This window comes from Dicentrarchus labrax, unplaced genomic scaffold (assembly GCF_905237075.1).
Source record: "Dicentrarchus labrax unplaced genomic scaffold, dlabrax2021, whole genome shotgun sequence".
Taxonomy (NCBI): Eukaryota; Metazoa; Chordata; class Actinopteri; family Moronidae; genus Dicentrarchus; species Dicentrarchus labrax.
Window position 1 is genome coordinate 21,827,695 of NW_026136708.1, and position 25,000 is coordinate 21,852,694.

Consider the following 25,000-nt stretch of genomic DNA (forward strand, 5'->3'; position numbering starts at 1 on the left):
TGTTTTCTCTTTCCCCCTGAAGCCAACAGCAGTTTCTGGGGAATGCATGCAGAATCCTCCGCTGCCCCCTCCGGGCTTCGAGCTTCCACTGGTTGGACTAGCCAGACCAGAATCAGGACTAGATCTGGTCTGACTGGAAATGATGGAAATGATGGATGTGGGGGGATAAAACACATCTTTTTAGCCTCTCACAGATCTTTATATATGACCCAGATTCACAGCGTGCTCAACATGAATATGGGGTATTTTAAGATAACCCGCGAATGCATGATTAGTCTTAATTGATACTAATTAGGGTCATAATGTACCCTTATTGGAGATAGTGTCACAGTGTACATGAGTTTATTCAGTAGACTGTGTGCCCCCCCCCCCCATGTCCTATCATCCCACAACTGGTGACATCAAAACGTCAGCCTGCAGCAGGGTGAAAAACACCAACAGGTAGCATGTCTGGTATCATTGTGTAAAGTCACTGCACAGTGTGTGTGTGTGTGTGTGTGTGTTGTGTAAAGTCTCAGAGGTGGTTTCAGTTGGCTGCTGATGGTGTGCAGTCAGGCTGCTGCTTTATCCTCGGTGTTATGATCCCAGATCGGTGCTACAAACAAAATATCCACAACCGAAACCGAGATGGAGCTGAAAGTAACATCTTTTAGTGTTATTTTCCTCTTTCAGGTGGTGAACTGGTGAGACAGACTGAGTGAGGGTGAGCATGTGGCCGGTGTACAGACATTCAGATGGGCTCCTTTCATTTAGAATCATTTAAAAATGAAGGTATCTGCAGGTCCTTGGAGGTTGGAGCTGATGTGAAAAGAGGAGCAGTAGTCAGGATATGACCTCCCTCCATCAGCCTAGCCAGGGGTTTTCCGTGGGACTATGGTCAATGCTGACAAAGGGGAATATCACAATGGTGTTTTTGACTGGAAACCATATTTGGAGGTGACTTTTTGTGCTTTTAGATCTTTATATCTGAGGAGATACTACATTTAAGCAATAACCAGTCAGAGCTGAACAGTCAGCTCTATAAGCTTTGCTTCATTGAGAATGTGGACTTTCCTCTGGCTCCCTTTGCTAAGCCTGTTTAAACACAGGTTTTTCTTGAGGTAAAATAAGTCTGGGGGATGCAGGCATTTTTTTGGGTGTGTATGTGTTAGACCAGTTCTAACTACCTTTGCATTTCTAAAGACGATTACGCACTGAGATCTGTGGTTGTTATCAGTTAACAGTAACGCAGTTTTTCAAGACCCTGAAAAAGACAAGACTGAACTTTATCGCAGTATTACGTTAACCAAAATGCCCTGATAGTGTCCAGTCTTCAATAACAGCATGATATTTTATCGATATATCGCTCATGAGTCCGGTTGTAACCGCTGCCTGGAAACCCCAAAAAGATCCGTGCATGTATTTGGCATTAAAGACACACTGTTTGAAATGCCATCGTGGGGGCTGTTTCTGACCTTAAGATGATATCACCTGACACGAAAAGGCCGTCATGCTGTCAACCACATGAACGCGGCATTAAAGACGTTGTGTCGACGAGGGGGCCACACTGCTTACAAATTACAGTCCGCTGAGAGTGTGCACCCTCCTGTCAAAGGATTGTCATCACATAGGGTATATATCACAGATGTCTAATGCGTTTGTCACCATATCGACGGCGGTACAAACACACAATCCACTCCAGTTGCTTTTGTACTGAGTCATAGTCTGTCCTCCCAGTCAAAATATAAACCAATCTATAGCCCAGTTTTACAAAAAAACACAAGAATGAACTAATATAGACCTCCCTCAGATACCTTACTGTGCAAAATACCAACGTTTAAGGTGGAATTAGATAGAGTTATATCTGTCTATTCAAAAATGTCAACAGTTGCGATCCCTTTATTGTTAGCACACGGCCTGAATTAAAAGCACCCGACAGACAGAGCCCCATAAATCCCATATTTCCTCCCTTTCCCAACTCTCCACTGCGACCCGTGTGACTTCCACAACAACAACAACAGCGAGCTGGGAGAAAAGTCAACATGACATTGGTCCCGTTGGAGAAAAACAAGTGTTTTGATGATTTTTTGTTTTGTTTAGTTAAGGCAGCTATCTGTTCATAAAGTGCACAGATTTGTTTTTGCTCTGGGCTATTTTTTAAAATGGCCACACTTAAAGTTAAATTAAATAAAGCCATCTTTCCACAAGTGGCACAGATGCTGCTTTTTGAAAGATTTAGTAGCTTCAGCAACATCATGTTTAGATTTATTACTGTTTCTTTTCTTTAAAAAAAAAAAAAAAAACTTTCTACTTTCTCAGCTGCTGATCTGTAATTGAGTAAAGTATCAGATTCATAAATGGATCCAGTAGTACATTGAGCAGTAAAATAACACCTTTTAAAATGTTGTACAGCAGGTTCTGCTTGTTTTCCGGACCGATCGCCTTCCAGTGGTAAGCTGTGTTGTTATATCTACTCAGCGTGGCACAGGGTGTGTCCGACCTGACGTACTCCACGGTGGAGTCAGATAACGGTATCTTATTTTTTTTTAAACTTTCAGTTGTAAAAGAGAAGCAGTTTTTTTAACCAATCAAGGGTAGAAAAATGTGGCACAGTCATGACAGTTTAATCTAAGGCAGATTGTAGTCCTGATCAAATCTAAAATTAATATCTTCCCCAAGCAAACCACATCATCCTGGCAGCGAGAGCACATTCGATACGAGGTGTTTAAGTAAACATTTACAGATATCATTCTTCCCTTAACATGCCAGATACGTCTATTCCTATGTTTATAATAAGGGAGATGCCACTGGAATAAATCAACAAGGTAAAGGTAGATTGGTTTTTCACAAACCTGTTTAGCTTATAGTTAAAATAAATATTGACCCAACAGTGTTGGTTAAGCCGGATGCCATTAAACAGCAGCGTCCGTTATGAGACGTATCAGCTAAAGGTGGGTTTCCATTCGCCTATATCCCAGTGGCGAGAACCCTGCAGCTATGTCCTGCTCTGATAAATGGACATATACGTTTTTGTTATTCAGTTGACATTTGTCTCCAGAGAAGACATTCTGCCGGAGATGACCTGCAACCATCGGCGAGGAGTGTCAAAATCAAAACCTGCTTGAAGACATTGAAAAACGCTCCATTGCAAGGCTTTTTTAAAGGACTGCAGGAATTGTTTTGGAGCTTTAATGGATTGTCTCAGGGGTTTATGCTTTCGGGATGCAGCGACAGAACAATGCTACTAATTCTCCAATAAATCTTAGTGGCGGTAGTAATAAGTCTCATAACTGTGGTGGTCATTGAAGGAGAAGATGTGCTTGTAACAGTGGTTCCAGTAGAGGTCATAATAGTAGCTAGCAGTCAAAGAAGATGCTGCTATTTCTGGTATTTTTTGTCCTCTATTACAGCTACAAAAAACTGCATTAGTAAAAAAATAAACAGGATATAGATATTAAATATCTTTCATGATCAATTCATCTGCTGATTCTTGATTTATTGATAATTTGGGCAATAAAATGTCAGCATTAAGTGAATAATACAGCCCACAGTCACTGCTCCAGATTGGAGCATCATTTAGAAGGATCTGTTGTCAGAAATGGAATATAATATTTTTATTTGTCAGTGTATAATCACCTGAAATGATAAATGGATTGTCAGGTTTGCAGCAGATTCATTTTCCTCTGAGCTTCTGTCGTTACTTAAAAATACTTCCCAATTAATCCCAATAAAGAAGCAGAAGTAAATAATGCTAGTAATCAAATTAGACTTATTAGAGTTTTAGAAGAAGTTATAATAGTAAGGATGCCATAGTTATTAGTAGCAGCTTTAGAAAAGTGGAGCGTGAGAAAAGCAGCAGCACTAATAGAATAATAGTCACTGTGATTGGTTGATTTCTATCTGAAGGTCTTACATTGACGCCACCGAGGATATTGTTAAAAAAGGCTGTTCTCCTGAATATACCTTCGACCAAAATAGCATCTGGTTAACTCGTGCATAATAATCAAAGGACAAATGGGCTGACATAGTTTGCAGTCATAAGTGAAGTGATAAGAATAATTATTCCCCTTATCTTTATTCAGATATTTTAAGCCATATTTAGACATAGATGCATCTGGCAACTGGAGCAGTTTAGGCTTTCTTTGCAGACTCTTTTTGAAAATGTCTCCACTTTCTGTTGAGTAAAGCCAATAACTCCGTTGACCAAACACAACCAAACACTCTCTTACATGCTCCACCCCCCCGACCTGGTGGCCTGGCGGTATTCGGTCGGATCTTCTTAAATTATTTGAGGATAAAGTTGTGCGATTCTTACTTACTCAACCTCACCACCATCTGACCCAGTTATCCAGGGATCGGTGTTGTGGTCTCAGTGGGGGTGAGTGTTGTGTTTGTGATGGACAGAGGACAGGCTGCAGGGGCCACTCTGTTAAGGATAAACTGTTTGTTGTGAGTGACCGCCACAGTCCTACAATCAGCTAAATCTGTTTGTCTGCTTGAAATCAAAGCCTCTCTGGAGAACCCCTCCTGTCTGCAGTCGGCAGCCCGGGCTTTCACTCACTGTCAGAGAGGGCTTTGGAGGCAGCAGCAGTGGGGGGTAATAATGAAGAGGTTGGCTGATAAACAGAGGAGAAAATCAAGGTAGATGTGGCTGATGCTGCGATATTTGACACCGTAAACTACTTTTCTCTAACGTGTTTCTTACCAGCTTGCAGTGGATTACATTTCCCCAAGGTTTCCCTCATTCAAACCAACACAGCCACGCTGATTAAACCCTTGTTAGCAGTCGCTCTAAATGGATTAGTAGGCAACTGGTATCCGTGACCCTGCTCCCGACGAAGGTAAACTACAGGTTGGACTCAGTCCATACAGATCACGAATCAACTACGTTCTGTTGCACCACCAGTCCAAGAGCGGGGAATGAGAGAACATGTGAAACTGAACTTCCTCTGTAAATTCTGTGTCATTTGGTGGTTTAGCAGTGTACCTGGACTCTCCTTACACACTGACAGGCAGATATTAACCTGTGACTGTATGTGAATAGGTCAAACACAGGTCAAATGTGTGTTCAGTGAACCTGGGACTACACGTCTTTGTATGAAAGAGGTGACGGTATGTGTGCTGGATTTCAGCCCAGCTGGTGTGGAAACCCAATGCCATTAATAAACCATGAGGGAAGAACATTTTTACATTTCTATGCTGGTCCAACTTAGTTATGGGAAAGTTGTGAAATGTCATATCACAAAAACAGAGGAGACCCTTTACAGCTGACACTGAAACATCTCCTGCATATTCACTGAAACCAGATATCTCGTTACCTACTGTAAGTTCACATACTGTATTTTAAGATTAAACACACTATCTTGCATGTTCTCACCGTCTGTGTCTAGAGTAGAAAAACTGTGGGAGCCACTGACCGTATTAGACAGATCAGGTATCGGCCAGATGCCACCGATCCACATTTGTCAATGTCATTATAAAAGATAGTGTTTTTGCTATCGGTTTTATTCATTCAGTTGTGGCAGGCTGCTGAGCTCAGGTTTTATTACCACCAAAAACCATGGCCCCATGTTACCCTTTAAATAAAAATAACTCAAATTATTTCCACAGTCAGGAATACAAAGTTTAAATTTAGAGAAACGGCACCGATATCAGTTGGAAAATCTTAATTTATTCAGGTAATCTATTACACTGTGCGGTGGGACACCCTGGATCTCCACTGAAGCTCTATTTATGTGCTTGCATTTTTTTAATATAATGACAGACTTGTTGCTAATTAATACACACAGACTCACCTTTTATGCTCTGAGCCACCGCTGCTGTCCTATCTGACTCATCATCCTCTGTGTGTGTGTGTGTGCGCTTATTGCCGTTTAATGTATGCAGATGAGATGCAAATGAGCATTTGACTAGCCATAAGGACGGTGCGTTTGCAGTATTTACTCCTCTCAGCTCACTATCTTAAAGGACAATCGCTTAACATCCTGTTGGCCCGCCACCTCTGTCGCCACCTCTTCTGTCTTTGAAATGCACACGCACACATACACACAGGAAGCCGTAAGCAGTGGCTGTTCTGAGAGCTGTGGATTATCTCTCTCCCCATTCCACCTCTACATGCCTGTCACTTCCCCTTTCTTTCCTTCTCCCCTCCCTCTTGTCCTCTTCAGTCCTTCTTTGTTGTCACTTCTCTCCCTGCTTCTCCTTTTTCCCCGCTCCTTTTTTACTGCTTTGCCGTCTTCAAGATACAGTTCAGTTGTTTTTGCCCACTCCCCAACACGATTGTCTTTCCACTCTGCGTGCATGTGTGGGTGTGTCTTTGTCAAACGTGCACCGTGTTTCACCCAAAAAAGCCATTTTGCTGCTTCGCCAACCTTTTTGAGGACTAAAATTCTCAGTTTCTGTCTCTCTCTGTCTCTTTCTCAGGCTAACTTGGCAGCCTATATGTCCTATTTCTGCACCGACCATTTGAACTAATTGCCTCTGGTTCCCTGGTGTGTGTGTGTGTGTGTGTGTGTGTGTGTGTGTGTCTTTGTGTGTCTTTGTGTGTCTTTGTGTGTCTGTGTGTGTGTGTGTGTGTCAAATAGAGTTGCTGCTGCACTCCTCCAGGTGCTCTCTTGTAATTGTATAATGGCTATAACAGGCATGGCTCACAACCAGCACTACTGATTCCTGCATAGGTATGTGTGTATGTACGTAATGTAATGTATGTGTGTGTACAGAAAACTCCTTTCAGTCCTGGCAATAATAGTCCTGCTCATTTCCAATGCAACTTTTAAAGATGAAGATGGAGAGAAGTCATCAATAGCTGTGTTTCAGAGGAACCTTTTTGAATAAGAGCCCATAATGTGAACACTTAAATCAAAACAAAGTGGGCCATCTTTTTATAATTCGATCAAAGGAGGAAGATCGGTCATGTAAACGGTCCTCTGATTGCTCTCTATTTTTAGAATATCTGTACTCTGCCTTTGCTCGCCCGTTTGAGTTGGATCAAAAAGTGTCACATCAGTTCTGTATCGTGAGGTTTAACCACCCTCTGCTGAGGAAACGGTGATTGACATCTGGTTTACTTCTTCTTTTGTAAATGAAGACAAAGAGCAAACCTGCGACAGCTCGGTTCACTGTGAATTGAAACTCGAAACCACCACCGTCAGTGACGGTAAAGCTGCTTTGTTTACACTCTTAGGAAAGCACGTGCTTTGATGCAATTGGTTGCGATGTACGCGTGGCTTATGTTCTAGTTTAAATGATCTGAGCATGAAACGTGGATCTGCGCTACACTTTCATTCCGTTGTTCTCATCCAGAACAGAAGACTGTGACTGACGTGCTTTTAAATTGATGCAGTTTTTTTTACAGTAACAAATGTATACCCAACGTTTGTTTGTGTGTTGGTTTGTTTGGTGGGCAAGTGACCTTCAACAGGACGAGCTTAACAGTGGAGTTGAAGCCTGAAAATAGGGCCCCCCTTTCTATTTATTCTAGTGTATTTGATTCATTCATATACAGAAAATTGCAAGAATTCTGATTAATCAGTTAATTGTTTAGATCAGTTATCAAATGCCAAACATTCTCTGGTTTCAGCTTCTCAAATATGAGTATTTGTGGCATTTCTCTGTTTTTAAATCATTTTAAAATTAATATCTTTGGATTTTTTTTCTGTATTCAGTTTTCCGGACTATGATTAAGATATTAAGAAATTAATGAACAAGTTAATCAAAGGAAAAATGTTAGTTGCAACTCTAGTTATGAACCTTGATCTGTTTACTGTTTGGAAATATATTTAGTTAATATTTTGGTCAGGGGAAAGAGTTCATAGGATAATGCCAGAATTTGAATTCATTCACGAGGGATGAGAATTGCTTGATGCCGTGAATGTAAACGCCTGCGGCCGAAGTTACGACTTGCAAATCACAGATCGTAGGCTACTGTAATATATCAGGATGTCCACCATCTTCCCTGTAAGTACAAATCATGCTTTACCTCCAGCCCAAGGCCAGGACGCCAGCTAGGAGTATAATATCCAAGTAATGAATATTGTGATAGCGTAATAAAGTCACTGTAAATATATAGTCCTGGTGGATCGCCTGCGAGGCTTTTAGATATTTTAAATCCATATATTAACATGGATTGTTACAGCGCAGCTCTGAGAAAGTCATGTGGATCGATTGGTCCAGTGGTTGGGTCTGGGGGGGGGATTATTGCAGGCTGTACTGGGGGAGGATGAGGATGAATGTGCTCATTCCAGGTCTTCTGTTTGTTGCCTCCTGGTTCTGAGGTCTCTCTAGGAGGGAATATGGGCTCCAGGATGACTGATGGGATCGTTTTGCATAATACACAATAATAAGTATCGCCGTACGTCTTCCATGCATTCATGTCTGTGTGTGTGTGTGTGTGTGTCTTGTAGCTTTTGTATAGTCCAGCCATAGCCAGGGGCGAGCCCCAGCAGCCCACATACTCCAGGCCTGGATAGGGTGATGGTGGTATATTAAGCGTTATTGCCTATAAACCATATCCATCTGAGACGCACATCTAGGGCTTTACTGCTGTTACTGTATCTTCTCTCCCAGCTCCGTTCCTGCTCATGCATAATCATTGAGCATTCATTTGGAAAAAATAAATTATATGGATCATTATTAGTAATACCTAGTATTTGTGCTATAGGTCAAGGCAGGAGCAAGCCTTGAAGCGTGGATGGGGAAACTGCTCAGGCAGAGACGTACATACACATAATACCAAGTGAAAGACAATTCTCCATTACAGCCACGGTTGTCGAATGATGGAGTGTCATGGAAAGTTAAATATATGCCAGCAGCCCATTGCTGGTACTGTGTGCCACTTTAATGAGTACCAACCGTTCAAGTTGAAACAAAAAAAGGTTGGCTGGTAAAATGGTGACATCTCTTTGGGTTTTCTAAAGCACTTTGCAGAGAAGCAAAGCCTAATAAAATCCAGATTTTGATTCATTTTTAATAAGCATGATAGTGACTAAAGATAAAGCAAACACTGCCAGAAAGATATTGTATTTGAAACCCCATACAAAAAACCCCCCCTGTTAAATAAGTGTTTAAATATTCATTTTTAACTTTGGGAACATGTATTTGGAACAAAATATTTTAAAGTCACTAGCTTTTTTCCCCAGATCTTTTGACTGTATCTCATTTGTTATCCTGGGTTAACTCAAAATCTTCCTCCTAGGGGTTAGGACCACCTATTGTCCCATGAGCATTTGCTTTAGGACAGGGAGTACGGTTGACAGCTGTGATGGTTGCTCGTAGTGATGAACCTAAAGAGAGTTATCACCTGACTCTCGGCTTCAGGAAGCTGTTTGGTCTGGAACCTTTTTCCCCGTTTCTGTTCAGTCTCACCGCTCTCGTAGATACGATGCTACGGCAGCAGCAGACAGCTGTTGGAAAAAGCTCTAACAACCCACTCTACACTACCTTCTCTGCTCCGAACAGCAGACAGACACAGTTAGAGACTAGCTGGTGAACATAGTGGAGCAACTCTAAATGAATGCTAATGTTGCTCTGCAGCTCCTGGATGTGTAAAGAGGAAACCATACCAACGTTGAAGCTGTTCACAAGTTGTCTCACTTTATTTCAGGTTTTAATAACAGTTATCGAAATGCTTTCAGATTCATTTTCTGCATCGTCTTTCATGATAGTTCGGTGTCCTGTGCCAAGTAGTTTTGGACAGTGAATGCAGAGCTTTTGCTAAGATATACAACTAGTTTGGGAAGTCCAAATTTGAGAAAAACTAAGACAAAACTGTACAGTTTCCTCTTCAGTCAGCACTCGGGCATCAGCAAGTTAAGTGCACTTTTGCCTTGAGCTTAATATGTGTGTGTTCTGATGCATGAAGGCGCCCCATGATGCAATTTTAAAAACCTAAGATTTAAGTGCACAAAGTGTGCCAGTGAAGTTAAATGGCCGTGATTTGTTGCACGTCATAAAGCTGTGTTGTTCTGAGTTATAGCCTGGAAATGTGCCTTCAGTCATCTGATGGAAGTATAATAGTTGGTTACCTACTGTTGTGATGCCTTTAACTTAGACTAGACTGAGAGAAATTAGTGCCTGGAAAAAGCAAGGCTAAATGAAATGTCAATAACAAGTCATCAATAACCCTTCAGGCTCCCTCCACACATCATTTGAACCACCTCCGTTTGATGCTCCAGTCCACTCACTCCACTCTCTCCTCCACTTAGAGCTCGTTTTTAAGCTTCCAGAGAGCTCGTCGCCCCGCCATCAACTACCGCCAAACATCAGCTAGTGAACGTGCACTTTAACTATCAAAGTCCAAAGAGAGGAATGGTGCAATGCTTACTCAACATAACACAATCTAAATTAGATTTTTTTAAGGTTGGGCAAAGTCTCGTCTGGTGGCGTTTCGTTTTATGCATTTCCCACTCAGACCCCCTGTATGTACACACTGACATTTTCAGCTAAAGGTGATTCGCTTTTCTTTACTCAATCCTATCAATACACCACAGGCTTTGGCCTGCAATTGGAAATGGACCAGGTTTTCTGGTGTGTGTCTGTGTGTGTGTCTGTGTGTGTGTCTGTGTGTGTCTGTGTCTGTGTCTGTGTGTGTGCTCCCCTCCTCTCCCTGCTGTGGGCAGCTGCTTATTGACAGATTCTAGTAGCTCCATAAATGTGACCATGTTTTATTCGGTGCACCAGGGAGTTATGAGTGCCCTCTGATTTGTTGTCTGTTGGTTTCTTTTCCTTTTTCTCTCACACTCATCTTCTTTCTCTTTCACTCACCTTCACTCTCTACACACAAAAAGCACATGTATAGTTAGATCAATGGGAATTCATGAGATTTTATTGCACAGACACATTGACGTCATTGTTTTGCAGCGAGAGAAAAACATGTCAGAAAGTCATGCTGGCATTTCTGAAAGGAATTGATAAGCTCTGTGGCCGATGGCTTGGACAATTTAGAACCAGTTCTTGCTATAAATTCCTAGAGCTAAAGAGAGCTTTTATTTGAGAGAGGGTATTATTAGAGACACGTCTTTATTTCTGTTTTGTAAATGTAATCATATTTTAGAGAGACGCCTCCCTGTTTTCAGATCTACCTCCATTCGCTGTGTTAATTTGCTGTTAATGAAAACACTTTGTCCATCTGTCCATTAAAACACTTCAGAAGGCATAAAACCGTTCACTACCAGGGTTTTATTGTGAAACATCTGCAGGAAGTGTGTTTTATAAACGGCAAGGTCACACAGACAAGTGAGTAGTTAGTAAGTGAAAACAGAGCACTGTGATGTGGATATACAGTGTATGGTGGAAATGTAGATTGTATTGAATCTTAAATAACTGTAGTAGTTCTCTGAATATGTGGGACCGGGCCAGATTCAGACGATCCCTGTGCATGGCTGTTTGCATCATTAGCAGTCTACAGTAGGATTGCAGGATAGACGGTGATGTATGCCGAGCAGAGTGGCCGCCGTGCCTCATGGGACTTTGGGTGAACACACGCATGTAAAATCTATAGACCGGCGCTGCCATTAACGACCGTGCCTCGTGTGTTTGTCGTACTAGTTGGATCAGCGAAGCCGGGAGGAGCAATTTGTCTTGTCTCGCTCAGAGCTAACCACCGCCAGCTCATTCAGCATTCAGAGGTTATTGATTACATTTAAAACTGATGTTTAGATTTTTAGGAGTGGTAAAAAGGGCAAGAGGTCTTTAAAAATGGCACGACACATCAAATTCTTGTTTTAAGAGTAAATCATTATCTCTTTAGGGTAATGACCTTTTATAAATCTATCAGAGGAGCATATGATTAGATCTAAACAGTAACTATATTGCCATACAATGACCACCATGTATCTCAAAATTTGGTGATTCTTTTAGATAAATTGAAATACTAATCGTCTCTTCATGGGTTGATGGAACTCTTCTACTTTTTAAGCTAAATAAACCATTTGAAATGCATGGGATTAACCTAATCGGTATCTGTTATGGTGTAAATATATATATATATATATATATATATATATTCAGATCTTCTTCTGCACTCAGGTTTAGTTTCATGTTCAATGTGTCAAGAAATTGAACTTAAACTTGAAAAGAAGCATCAGTATTACCCAGATCACTGCTTAGGGCAGTCTTCGTTAGCCCCGTCTGATGTGGCACACAATGTTAGACAGGAGCCAAGCTAACCTCAGTGTCGAAAGACCCCACCTTTTTTTTTATCTCTGATGCACCGAAACGTCACATTTCATTTCCTTTTCATGCCAGCAGCAACAAGTTGCAGCACGACCGCTTTCATACTTGGCCAACCCATGTGAACTTGAAGGAATTTGTTATTGTCTGTTCTCACACAAGAGAAGTGTTGGGCCTGAGAAAGAATTATGTAGCTCGCACGGAGGGCACGAGGAGGAGGAGGAGGAGGAGGAGGAGAATTAGGGATGAATTAGCATCTGCCAAGGTAGAGACAGTTTAGTAGTCAGTTTTGTCTCGAGTAGAGGAGTACGCACTGATGTTGAACATACTCTCTATATTGTTCAAAATCTATAACTTGTATATTACGGGTGGTACAAATAATCAACGCTGTCACATGTTTTCTTCCGGTACTGAAGCATGCTGTTGATGTCTTTGTTTTTCTTTTACTGCACACCGACCTTCTTCAGATCAGTTTGAATATCCAGGAACTGCAGAGAGCATTGAACATTGATAGAATACAGCTAACTATAACTGCATGTGAATACATCATTATGGGAGACTTTTCAGTTGGTCCTCACTTTTAATTGCACTTACAATAAGACTTGTGAAATTAAAAATAAATCATAAACACACACTGCACAAATTCTTTTGGGTGGGCAGCCAAATAAACTGTAAATGAACACAGAATATTTGTATTCGTGTTAGTTATTATTGGGAAGCTACGTAGAAGTTACCTGGGATTTGAGTCAAACTTCAGACCATTATGCACACATCTGTCCTGTGAGACGAGCCCATTGTGTATCATCAGCTTATCACATTTCCCATGCAGGGTAATGTTACAGCATACTCATGTTTCCTGTTCATTCAGTGGTTTGTTTGGACTCACCTGTTTGCACTTTCAAAGGGCATGTCTGTGATGTTTCAAAAAGATAAGACAACCCTCACAAAGTCCGTTAACTGAAATTTGCCATTTCACGTCCAACAAGATGCCAATTTATTCTTGAAAATTACAAGCTCCAACCGGCTGGCTGCAATCAAGTGGTTGAGCTGGTTTGGATTTAAAACCCTTTAGGCTGTGATCCTCCAGAGAGGATGAAGTATTTTGCGACCAAGCCTTGTAGCCCAGTGACGGAGATGGAGGAAAACGCTCCTGGATATTCACTTTTAAGGTACCTCGAGCAGTCCAGGGGTTATAGCCGGCTGATTCTCTCTCCATAATCAAGTTCAGTCTAATACCCAGAATCATAGGCTGTCAATCACATACTCCATTTAGTTTTCAATCTCCCTTTCCTTTCTTCTGTTTCCATGTGAGGGCTTGCATTTTAACGCTGCCATCTCTACCTTCCTGCATTTGTATCAGCTGATCTCCTGGTAGGATGTGACGTTTAAGGACCATCAGATCTTGTTTGTCTGACATCAGATGGTCACTCATCACCATGTTGTGTGTTTGACACATGATTTAACTTTTATCTTATTAATTGACAGCCAAATTGAACAGTAGGACAATGTAGGCTCGAGGCAAGGTTTACATACTTGAAAGGCATCTCCTTCAGTTTTGTTCACAGCCTTTCTGTAATTAGCGTCTGATTTACTAAGGCTGCAGGTAATTACACAATCAGCAAATTGGACTGCCCTCTGGGCAAGCTCTGCAAGTGATGGAGCTGAGAAGTTGCAGTATAGTGGTGGAATTTGTGTGAGATCAGCAAGATCAGAAGTGAAGTGAAAGTGCAGCGATGCTGAAACAGAAAATATCTTCGCCAAAGTATCGAAACATTCACACAATGCAACTTCAGCTGAGAAAGGAAACACCAAAGATTGCAAATAAAAATCAGCGCCACCTCAATATAAATGCTGCACAAAGAGAGTGCGTCGTGCCAGAGTGCATTAGCATCTCTGTGAATGTCAAGTTTAATGACCACACGGCCATAACTCCCTGTTCGCTCTTTGTTTTGGCATTATAAAAGTGGTCATTCGGTATTACTGCTGTGTTTCTCTTTCTAAGAAGCCTTTTTGTTGCTCTAGCTCTGACTTATTCAGTGCAGCTTCCCAGTTCCCATCATCCACTGCTGCCACTGTTATTCTACTATACTAACATTTTACCCACCGCGTTCTCTCTTTAAGTTACCTACGAGAACGTTACCACTCATGAGACAACAATTTGTGTGAACTTTAGTAAATCAGCTGAGGACTGTGTGATCCTGCCTCTCTTACATGCATAAAGAAGAGAGGTGCACTTAACCTGTTCATCACGAATCCCCTTTCAGATGACACTGACCATTTAATTCATCTTTAATTCATGGCTATGTTAAAACAGTTTCTTCTCTAATGTGAAGGTTGACTGGCGAGTTAAGTAACGCTCCTTCTACCTGCAGCTCCTCTTCCTCACGCCCTCTGTGCTCCCCCCCTCAGTGGTGAACTGAACTCCAGTTTGTTGGGGTTTGTTTTCCTCTTTTCTCCCTGACACATGCATCGGCTGTGTGTTGTGCCGTGCCCAGTTCAATTTACTGTGGAGAGAGGCAGGCCAAGTACACAAGCTAAATAATTCAGCCCGCATCCTGCAGCCACTCGAGCACTTGGAAGGAAAAGCAGATGAGTGTGTGTGTGTGCGTTATAATAGATACTGGTCATTATGCACAGTTGTGTACCATACGTATTTTCATCATCATTAATTTATATGGACTTGATATGGCTCGAGTGCATACAGGGGTTTATGAAAGTGTGCATTTTGTGAACTTAATTGGACGTATTGAATCAGACATGCAGTCATTAAGCTGACAAACAGAAAGGTCAAGAATAAAGACATGAAGAGACACAAAAAGGAGGGAGTGAAAGTCAGACGACTTGTTATTAACAGATACGAGTTTCAGATGCGCTTTTTGTTTCGGATTCAAGTTTATTTGTAGTTGATAATTTCTCCTTTAATTTTTGACCAATTTCATGCCCCTCAAAGCCTTTGAAACAGAATTTACGGCGTAATAGGGCGCCTGAATTTACCATCGAAAGGGCAGTAATGAGATTATGTATACTTGTCTCAACGTGATATAGGAATAAATTCAATTGAGCCTGATGGTTTGCTATACAGCCATTGTGCTATTAAATCAGGCCTTCGTCCATCATATCAGAGGAGACGAACTCTGACTGGCCCACGTCTAATTTTAAATAACATCAGCACTGACACAATCCAAACACACACATGCCTCTACCCTCTCATTCTAAACTCAATGTTGTTAACACTCCTTACTTGACATAAACTGTTGTGATCTGTGTTTAAACACATACCAAGCAGTTATTGCAGCCTCAGTAACTGCAACCCTGAGGAAGTGAAAAGAGCAAACCCCACACCTGTCATTTTCTCATGTATTATGGACTTTTCTCATGCCAGACAATTTATTTTGTCATAGAAGGAAAATCTAATAACATTAAAAACGACTTTGATCCTTTTAAGTTAACCAGTTAACAAATGCCGGTGAGTCAAGGCCCCAGCATCGTGTCCTCCCACCGGTTACAGTGAATTGTCACGTTACCCTCACTGAATGGTGTCTTTTACTTTAATGGTCATATAGATAAACCCAGATGGGGATTTATGACCCACTGGGAACTCCTGGAGAAGGCTTGCATAACCTCTGATCTGTGTTTGTACCGCCACAGGGAAAACAGTTTGTTGCTGTTGTATCCAAGGGACTGCTTGTTTGGTTCCCTCTTTTGACTTTTAGGTTTCTTTGTCCTCTGTCAATTGTCATCGCAGCAGACAGAGTTAATAAGATCATTTGTCATTCATGAGACACCAAGAACACTGATAAAAACCTGGATCTGGATTTAGTTTGACAAATGATCCAATAAAACCTCACATCAACATCAAATTCTCCAGCCGACTGTAGCTGGAATCCACCGCCTAGAAGCTTTTTAAAGCTGGCTCACAAAGCCACATCCACCCTTCTGAAAAATAAAGATTGGGATTGTACTGATCTGTCCCCCCACCCCCCTCCCCCCGAAATAAAAGGAAGAAAGGATTTGGGATATCCTTCTTCCACCACTGCCCTAATAGTTATAAATGGAAGACTCTTAAACTGTTTTAGCTGGCTAAAGAAGATGCATTGGATTGCTGCCCAGCTGGTAAAATATTGGGCCGTATAGTTTATATAGGACCTCACCGGACAATTTGTCTTCCCGGTGCGTCTGCATGACTGGGACAAAAATATATATCAACAGAGAAATAAGGCTTGTTTTTGTAAGAATTAATGAACTATAAATGTCCTAAATGTCACAGCTGGGGGGAAGTTTGCATGCACACATAATTATTTAACACAGAAGAGTTGTTTTTATATTCAGCCACAGCTTAGACGACTTTTTTTGCAGTTAGCAAACAGATTGCTCAATTTAATAAGGCTCTAGACATACTATATAATATAACTATATTTATCAGGTGAAAATAATATACTGATGGCAATTAAAATCACAATAAATATACATGCACTTCTGTGGTTTAACAACTAAAAAGCTTGATCCTCTAAAAGGTCGGGGTAAATAAAAAAAAAAAAAAGTAAAACATATTTTTCTGTCTTAAGGGAATCTTTGTTTAATGTTCTCCAGGCTTTGAATGGGATATCACCGCTTCAACTGTTGCAGGCAGTTTTTCTTCATAGCAAATTACATAGCCACAACTATAAGGCAAATTGTGCAGTAATTATGGCTGGGACTATCAAAGTATTTTCAGGTAATAAATTTGCCTAAAAGATTAGAAAATGCCATGGCAGCTTTATTATCCCTTTTTTAATGTCTGACTTAATTACTCTGGAGTGGAGTGAATCTAATTTGGCCTTCTTTGTAGTGGAGACGTGGTATAATTATTACATTATCACAAGTTTAAATATCATTAACAAGAAAATATTAGACATTGTGAATATGGAAAGAAGAAATACCATAAAATAGAGGATACAGTTTGGTTTAAGAGCCCCGGGCTTTTATATTTATATCTGAGTGGAATGGACGGTAAAAGTTAAGCGTTTTAAAAATTGGATAAACCCACGGTGTGTTGATTGGGTGGGTGGGATGTAAATGTTGATCATTGCCTGCATTTAATGGGATTGTAGAGGCGATTGTATTAGCAGACAATTACTCTCCTGGCTGATTAATGGACCCAGGAGAGCCCACACTTACCAAACATGGATTAGAGCAGAAAAGATTAGTCAATTGATTGATTGATTAGCTGTTTGACAGAAAATTATACAACAATTATTGTATTAATTGATTTATCATTTAAGTCATTTTTGTTCGAAAAATTTTACTTTTAAATTTTACTATTAAAGGGTTTGTTTGGATTTTTTGAAGTGGGGTTTTATGGGGTAAAGAAGCAAACTGGTGACCGGCACAAAAGTAAAGCAATGCACTGCTATGGAGCATTCATATCAATCTCTGTTCTCTTCAAAGCCATCAGAATCCTTTCACAAAAACAGTAATTTTATCTCGCAGAACACGGGAGTTGCTGATTCGATCTGTTGGTTTGTATGTGTTAGTGTTCGGATTCAATGTAACGTTAGCTGGTGCAGTTTGGGGCATTGGTAGACCAGACATTGTTGTGTTCTGCAAGGTAAAAATTACTATTTTTGTCAAAAGGAGTCGGGTGGCTTTGAAGAGAGTGATATAACTGTTTCTTTTCCCCATTAGAAAAGACTGTCTGATGGCGAGGAAAGCAGTGAAAATATTCCAAATACAGCGTACATATATACTGATAATGAGTTTTTTAGGTGGGTCTTTTTTACATGATGTTTCTTTGTTACTCCCATCCACAGCAGTGCATTTCTTAGCTTCTGTGCTGGTACTCCTGTCTGCTTCTCCAAACTGTGGGTGAGCTGACCACCATCTACTGTAACTCATACAGCCCCACTTAAAAAAAAGATCAAACTATCCATTTAAATGTGAGTATTCGCTGGTTTTCCTAATCTTTTATGATGGTAAACTTTCTTTGGATGATGGAGTCTCGCTTGGGCAAAACAAGACATTTGAAGATGTCTCCAACAAGTCGGATATTTGGTCTAATTGCAGTGAGTGGAAGGGATTGTTTGATGGAGGCTAAAGATTACTTTGGGCCAGTTTCTTCCCAATACATGGTACCAATCCTGGAAACGGTTTCAAAGTCCGAATTAATCATCAATGTCACACCAGTGTTTTAAAGCCTGTTTAGCTAAAAGGTTAAAACCATAATAATGTAGACAAGGAGTCAAAAAGCTTTTTAATTTGTTTCTGTCAAATGGCCAAAGTGGGCAGTTTCCAGATTCCCCCTCAATCCAACCTATTCACATTCGATAGTTATTCTCCGTTCCTTCAGCCCAAGTCATTTGAATAGAGCACAGGGTGTATTTTCTGGCATTCTCTGCTGTTCAGTCCTCATCTCTGCCAACCTGTTAAACAAATGAGTGATGAGCTCGAGCTCAGCTGCTGCCGCCGCCTGCCTTCTTTCCTGCCTGCCGTATTGAAGCGAGCAATGGATGTAATGGAGGGAGTGAGAGAAAAAAAAATCAATCTGCCTTTCACAAAGTCTTCATTAGTTTGCCTTTTGTCAAGCGGCTGGGTCAAACCCAATTGGGCTGCTTCCTACACCAAGAGAAAGGTCAAGTCAATAAACGTGTGTGTGGTCTGATACGGTTGTGCAATCGCATACACACCATGGAGAGGTTTGGAAAGGGAGTGTTTAGCACTTCACCCTGTGGCATGAAAGTCACAGTGAAACCAAAGAGAAAAAGCTTTGTAAATCTAGTTTAAACCCCCCCCCCAAAAAAAATGCCACAAACGTATCCCATTATATTTTCTACTCGAGTAGAAATGTGTCAAAGGTTTGAAATCCATGGATCCAGTATTATACAAGAAGCACTTAGATTTTGCCTCTTCAGTCCTCCTTCTCTTGATTAGACACGTTTTAACTCAATTGGTAGAATTTAATTAAAAAAAACAATAGCTGTCCTAACCCCATAACACATGGCTGGTAGCTGTTTTGGCTCCATTTCTGGTCGGATAATGAAAGTAATCATATCACCACGACTTCGATGTTCATCTTTTATTGTAACATCTTTGTTGTGAATAATTGTGCTCCCACTGGAGTTGTATTTTACTGCCAGAACCAGGTTTTTAACCAAACAGTCAGTCACAGATATAGATTTTCTCCGTCTCTTCAATTCCATCGTTCTTCCCTCTCCCTCCCCAGACGGTAGTCAGCTAATATTGATTAGTGTGTAATGTTGCTTTGCAGGTAGGCTTGGTCTGTTGACCGTATTATCAACACTGAGCACTGTTAAGCACCAATCATGCTACCGGGGAACGACGCATTTTATGACCCCATCAGGTCAGTGAGTCTTGGCACAGGATCAGCTTGTTAAGAGTGCAGGAATCCATGAGATATAGACACGGGTCTGATGGGAAATTCCTTTTTTATTGGCTGAAATTTATTGACTTGGATTTTACTCAGTAGATGGTCATTGATTAGTTGATGGCGGACAGTGAACTAAATCATTACATTTACATTGAATAGCGAGATTAGAAGATGATGTCCATACTTTTCCTGTAATCTTCTTGAATTTTGACTGATTAGAGGTGCTCCGGATCGTAACAGTTTGACTTGGGCACACAACAGTGTGGGCTCTGGTCCAGTCTTTGCTCTTTGGTCTCTACCTGATAATGTGACTCAGCAGGCACTTTGCTCCTCTGGTGAAAAAGTACAAATGGAAACCCTAATGGCTTACCTGCTGTGGAAATAAATATGTCACATTTACATAAATAAAAGGACACCTTCATAACCGTAGTTCGGTTCAATTGGTCTGTACCAAGGAGAAAGAAAGAGATTCACGTTCACACAGACGTATTTCAAATGGAAAAAGAGCTGTGAGGTCATTGATTGGACAGTTTTGGTGATGTCATTCTACTTTACTGCTTCGTATGTGTTTATTAATGTTCTCTGGAGTCACTAAGAGCTCATGAAGTAATAACTGAGTTATTAGTCGAGACTGCAACTGGACCTCATGTCATGAATAATGGCAACCAGGTCAAACGGGAGTTCAGTTATAACTCATTTAATCTTGACGGTTCAGGTTCAGCCGATGGATTTATTAGCAGTTTAGCATTTGACTTCGCGTTAAGATCACATATCTCAAAATCCCAACATCAGAGCTCGACTGGAAGCAGACCCAAACCCTCCTTTCCAGGCAGGCTTGGTCTAATTGTTGGATCTGCACCAGAGTTCAATGGACAGCTTTCGCCGCAGCCAGTTTGAACTAAACCAAACAGGTAATGTGTGAAAGCACCCTGAGCTCATTATTGGCTTGGACTGATCAAATCAGTTCACCTCTGCACACGCCAGCCTCCATCGTCTGATGTAGCATATTGGCGCATTGTTTGTCTGTTCTTGGGGAAAATCAATTATTGCTTTAGGCGATACTGATCACAAACCGCATGAAAATCTGAATTGAGTCCTGAGGTTTGGTATGCTGGAGCAGCTGTGTTATTCAGTTTTTGTAGCAAACCCCTCCGACAGTCCTGGTCTCATTGTTTACACTGGGTGGTTGACTTTTCAGAATGAATGGTGTGGAGGTTAGCTTGCAGGGCTTGTTAGAAAATGTTAAACTTAATGACCAATCAGATAACTTCTAAACCCTCCAATTTCCTCAGCTTCCTTTTGTTGTCTTCCTTCAACTGCACACTGTTGTTGCTCAGTGTGTATTTATTTGTGCTATTTGTTTCCCCTCAAACTTCGAGCCACCACTTTAAACTTTTATTCTACTCGGTTTTTGTATACAGTATTGTGCTGTGTCGTGTTTTGGGCAAAAAATGGACTGTTGTTGGAAGTGGTGCTACAGAATTTCTCCCTCCAAGAGGTCTGGAAAAAGATGCACTGGCTTTTCTTCAGCCAGAGAAGATGTGGCAACATGATTTATTCATCACTGGTGGAGGAGTGTGACTATTAAAATAGAGAAGAAAACCCCTGAACTCTATTCGTTCAGCATACAGTTGTTAGGCTGTGTGTGTGATAAAGCTGGCTGTCATTCATTATTGACAGCTTCCCTTTCAGTTTGTCATTTTAAGGTCCGACAAAAAACCACGAACACAACATGAAACTTTCAGCAAACTGTAGTTGTTGGAAGTTTGTCACTGCGGGTTGTGGTTGTTGTTAACGGTTTGATAGTTTCACATAGAGCACTGTTTGCTCGTAGCGGTGTAGCAACAGCAGCTAGCCGTCATGGAAACAAAGTATTAAGCTCACTTCTCTGTCAGCAGAAACTGTGGGAAGGCAGCATCCTTTTTCCAGCAGTACAATACTGACCCATATATGGCTGTTGAAATACTAAACCGCTTAGGAAATCCCTCGCTGATCCCCCGAAGAACTGGTCCCTAGGCAGAGAGATGGATATTGTCCTCTGTCTCTGAGCAGTGAGAACATGTAAGGAGACGAGGTGGAAAAATGGTTAGGTGGTGAGTTTAGTTTCAAAACAGCATGGGTCAGAAAGCAAGTTTTGTAAGCAGAAATTTCAGGGCTTCTGTGGGCTGGACCTTTTTTATTAAGGGTTTCCACCAGCACAAAAGGAATTGTGGCAACAAAAACTGTCACAGCTCACTTGTCCTCATCTGGCTGTAACAACAGAATTAACCAGAAGATAACAATATTAGCTAATATTCAAATATTTGCTGCAACTTAAAATTACAAGTAGGTTAACTGTGACATTTCCTTTTGCCTCTTCAGCATTTTCGCAGAAGCACATGGATTCAGTTGACCACGTAATCCTGTTCTCGTGCCATTTCCATTGTTTTGACCCCACAGAGACTTACTGAAGCAATTTTCAACCGTGTAGCCAAACTTTGACACACGCTGCCTTCTTATTTGAAAGCCCCGATCCATAATCATTCTCAAGGCTGAGAAGCAGACTGAGGAGTACAATAAACCACAATCATCACAGGTTTGGTGATGGAGCTTTTTGTGCTCCCTGTAAAAGTGAAAGTCTTTTGATGAAAGTACACGTATAATTCAAAATCAGTTTTTGGTGGTTTGCTTTTTGTGACTTGAGTTTCGGTTAACATCGCAGGAATATTTAGGGCTTTTCTGTGTAGACCGGTTGCACCTAAGCATGTAAAACACTGAATGTTTGAAAATGTTTTGCATACCTCCCACTCAAAGCACAGGCATTGTTTCCAGTCAGTTCTGTATCACAAATCAACTTCTAGACACTTTCCTAGAACTGTCCGCTTCCTTTTGTCGGAGTTATCTTTTGGCTGAGTGGTTATCCATTCCAGACAGATCAATCTGCACTTACACAAATACGTCTGCAATGATGGCACAACTTTGACAATAATAAAAGCACATATTATTGTTCACTGTGATGAATTACACCACTTTTATGGCAAAGTGGAAACAAATGGCTGCCCAGGAGGCAAGAAGACACACTGAAAGATCTGAAACACTACAGCACGGTCTGAAAAAGGGTTCTCATTGATATTTAAAGTATACGGGATTAAAACAATGCAGAAACCACTTGAATAATCCTTCACGATTTATTACAAGGTGTTTCATCACCTCCTCACCTTTCACCACTACTGAAGCCATTAAAGAGCCTTTATTTGTGGCGAGCTCGGTTTTGGTTTTCCTCCTCATTGCCAGACCTTTTTCACTTCAGGTGGCGGAGGGAAGTGTGCTCCTTTTATTTCCCCCCATCATTAAACTGCAGCTCACTGAGGAGATTGCTGCACCTGGGTTACCGGCCATTATATGTGCACATTTGTAATTCTAATTATTTGTACCTGGGCTGATTTGCATGCCATACCTCGGTTAATACCGCACACACAGGTGGGACGAAATGCACCTGCAGCTGCTGTGGCCCGCTGAAGACCATTTCTAATGGTGGACAGTTTGAGCCTTCAAACACAGGTGCAACTAGTGACATTGATAATAGCCGGATTCCATTTAGGTGTGCCCGGTATTGTGAACGCCGGCTCACTGGCACATAATGGAACAGAGCCTTCATTAATGTTATTGGCTGCACCTGTGCTTTTTGTTCTGTGACGAGGCGTCCGCTGTTTGAGGGCTCATCCTGACGTTTGTCTTGAAGTCAGTGAACTTCTTAGTTGCACCCTGAGCTCTCCTTTCATGTAACACACGCCCCACACTGCAGCTCACCAAACTTGTGTAATTTTATTAGCACTTGTCTCCTTTGCCCGTACGTTTTCCAGCCTCTCAGCAGTTTCCCAGTGTAAGTGGTGTAATGGCGCGCAGAGGCTTCTCTTCTCTAATATAGATGCAGCCCCAGGGTCTGGCACATTTCAAGATGCCATTTCTATTTCATGATGTTTAATGTGTCAAACCCTCGCATCCTCCGTCTACCCATCCATCTGTACGCTTTTCAGTTTCTTTTCTCTGAAATACATAGATACTCACGGTGTTTGGGAAGTGTGATTTACATGATGCAAGAAGCTTTATTTTTTCATGCTTGTTTTTGCCGTCTTGATCATAGTGAATGTTTAATGCCCTCGTATTTATTCCCATTAAAGGCTGTCTGTGTGTGTGTGTGTGTGTGTGTGTGTGTGTGTGTGTGTGTGTGTGTGTGTGTGTGTGTGTGTGTGTGTGTGTGTGTGTGTGTGAACCCATGCTTTGGCTTGTGTGAACCCGGCAGCAGTGGCTGTCTGGACTCAGAGATAGGGTTGAAAGAGATGCAGTAATATTTTTTTACAGAGGTGCACAGTGTTTCTTACATCCCCACACAGAGAGAGGGGGTGGATATAGAGGGAGAGATTAAATTCAGGATAGCATAAACACAGACATGCCTGGTAAACAACCCCCCCCCCGGAGCAACCGAATCAACAAGCATGTGAAAAAGCACTTACTGGAGTCGTTCTGTAAGAGCTAACAAGCACTTACTTTATCAACGTTAACTTCGGTTGAAATCAGAAGCGTGATTCTCTCCCGCTTTTTTTTCTCCTTTGTTTCTTTTACCGTCTGAAAATGATGTTGATGAATGGGCTCAGCTCTCCGGCCCTCGCCTGCACTTGCTTCATGCAGTGAAATGACAAAGATTAAAGGCTACGTTGGTAAGAAAACTGATCCCACATGTAGTCATATCAGCTTAAAACTAAAAGATTTCTATCTAGATATTCTCTGCTTTTATTGCTGCTTTTTAACAGCTGATTTTTAATTGTTGTAAAAAAGTGTGCCAAATATCCACGTATGACCCGGAGGCGCCTCCTCAGTGAAACTGCTACAAGTGAAGAGCCTGTAGCTACCGTTAGCATCTACTTAAAGAAATATCCCACAGCATTCTCACTGACCGCCAGCTGTAAATCTGTAGTGAGTCAACCTATTACCTACCTAGAGTATTCGATGGAAGCTTTGCTCTTGCACCTGCTGCATGGTAGGTTATACAATGTTATTTGTCCTCGGGTTTATCTGACATAAACAGGAAATCCAGTGTTTTACATAACTGTTCTGAAATGAAATGAAAAGGAAATGGTACCTATTTTCTGGGCATTCTGATGTCTGTGCCTCTATTAATACAGGATATAACAGATTGCTGTTAGTGGCTTGGTTTCTGTTTTCCTGTTGAATTGTACGATGTTGATTTGAAGAAATGACGTGATATAGGGGGTAAAAATGCATTTGTTGGTCAAATATTGTATTAGCAGTCGCTGTCAGAAGTTCCACTAATGTCATAAATACTATTGTTTTGCGTCTCGCGGTGTGACAGATGGCTCACCAGAATCAATCCAATGATCTTTTTTTGTCGTATTTTTTTGACGTTGAGTAATCTGATTCAACTTTTAAAATGATATTTCAGAAGTTTGCTCGAACATTCCTCAAAGATTGAGTGGGAAATCAATACTGGCC

The 25,000-nt window shown here is 41.2% G+C and overlaps 1 protein-coding gene across 1 annotated transcript in view; it reads left to right on the forward strand.

Moving 5' to 3' along the window:
- Positions 1-25,000, forward strand: part of man1a1 (mannosidase, alpha, class 1A, member 1) — a 129,673-nt gene that overhangs the window by 1,219 nt on the left and 103,454 nt on the right. The window lies entirely within an intron of this gene.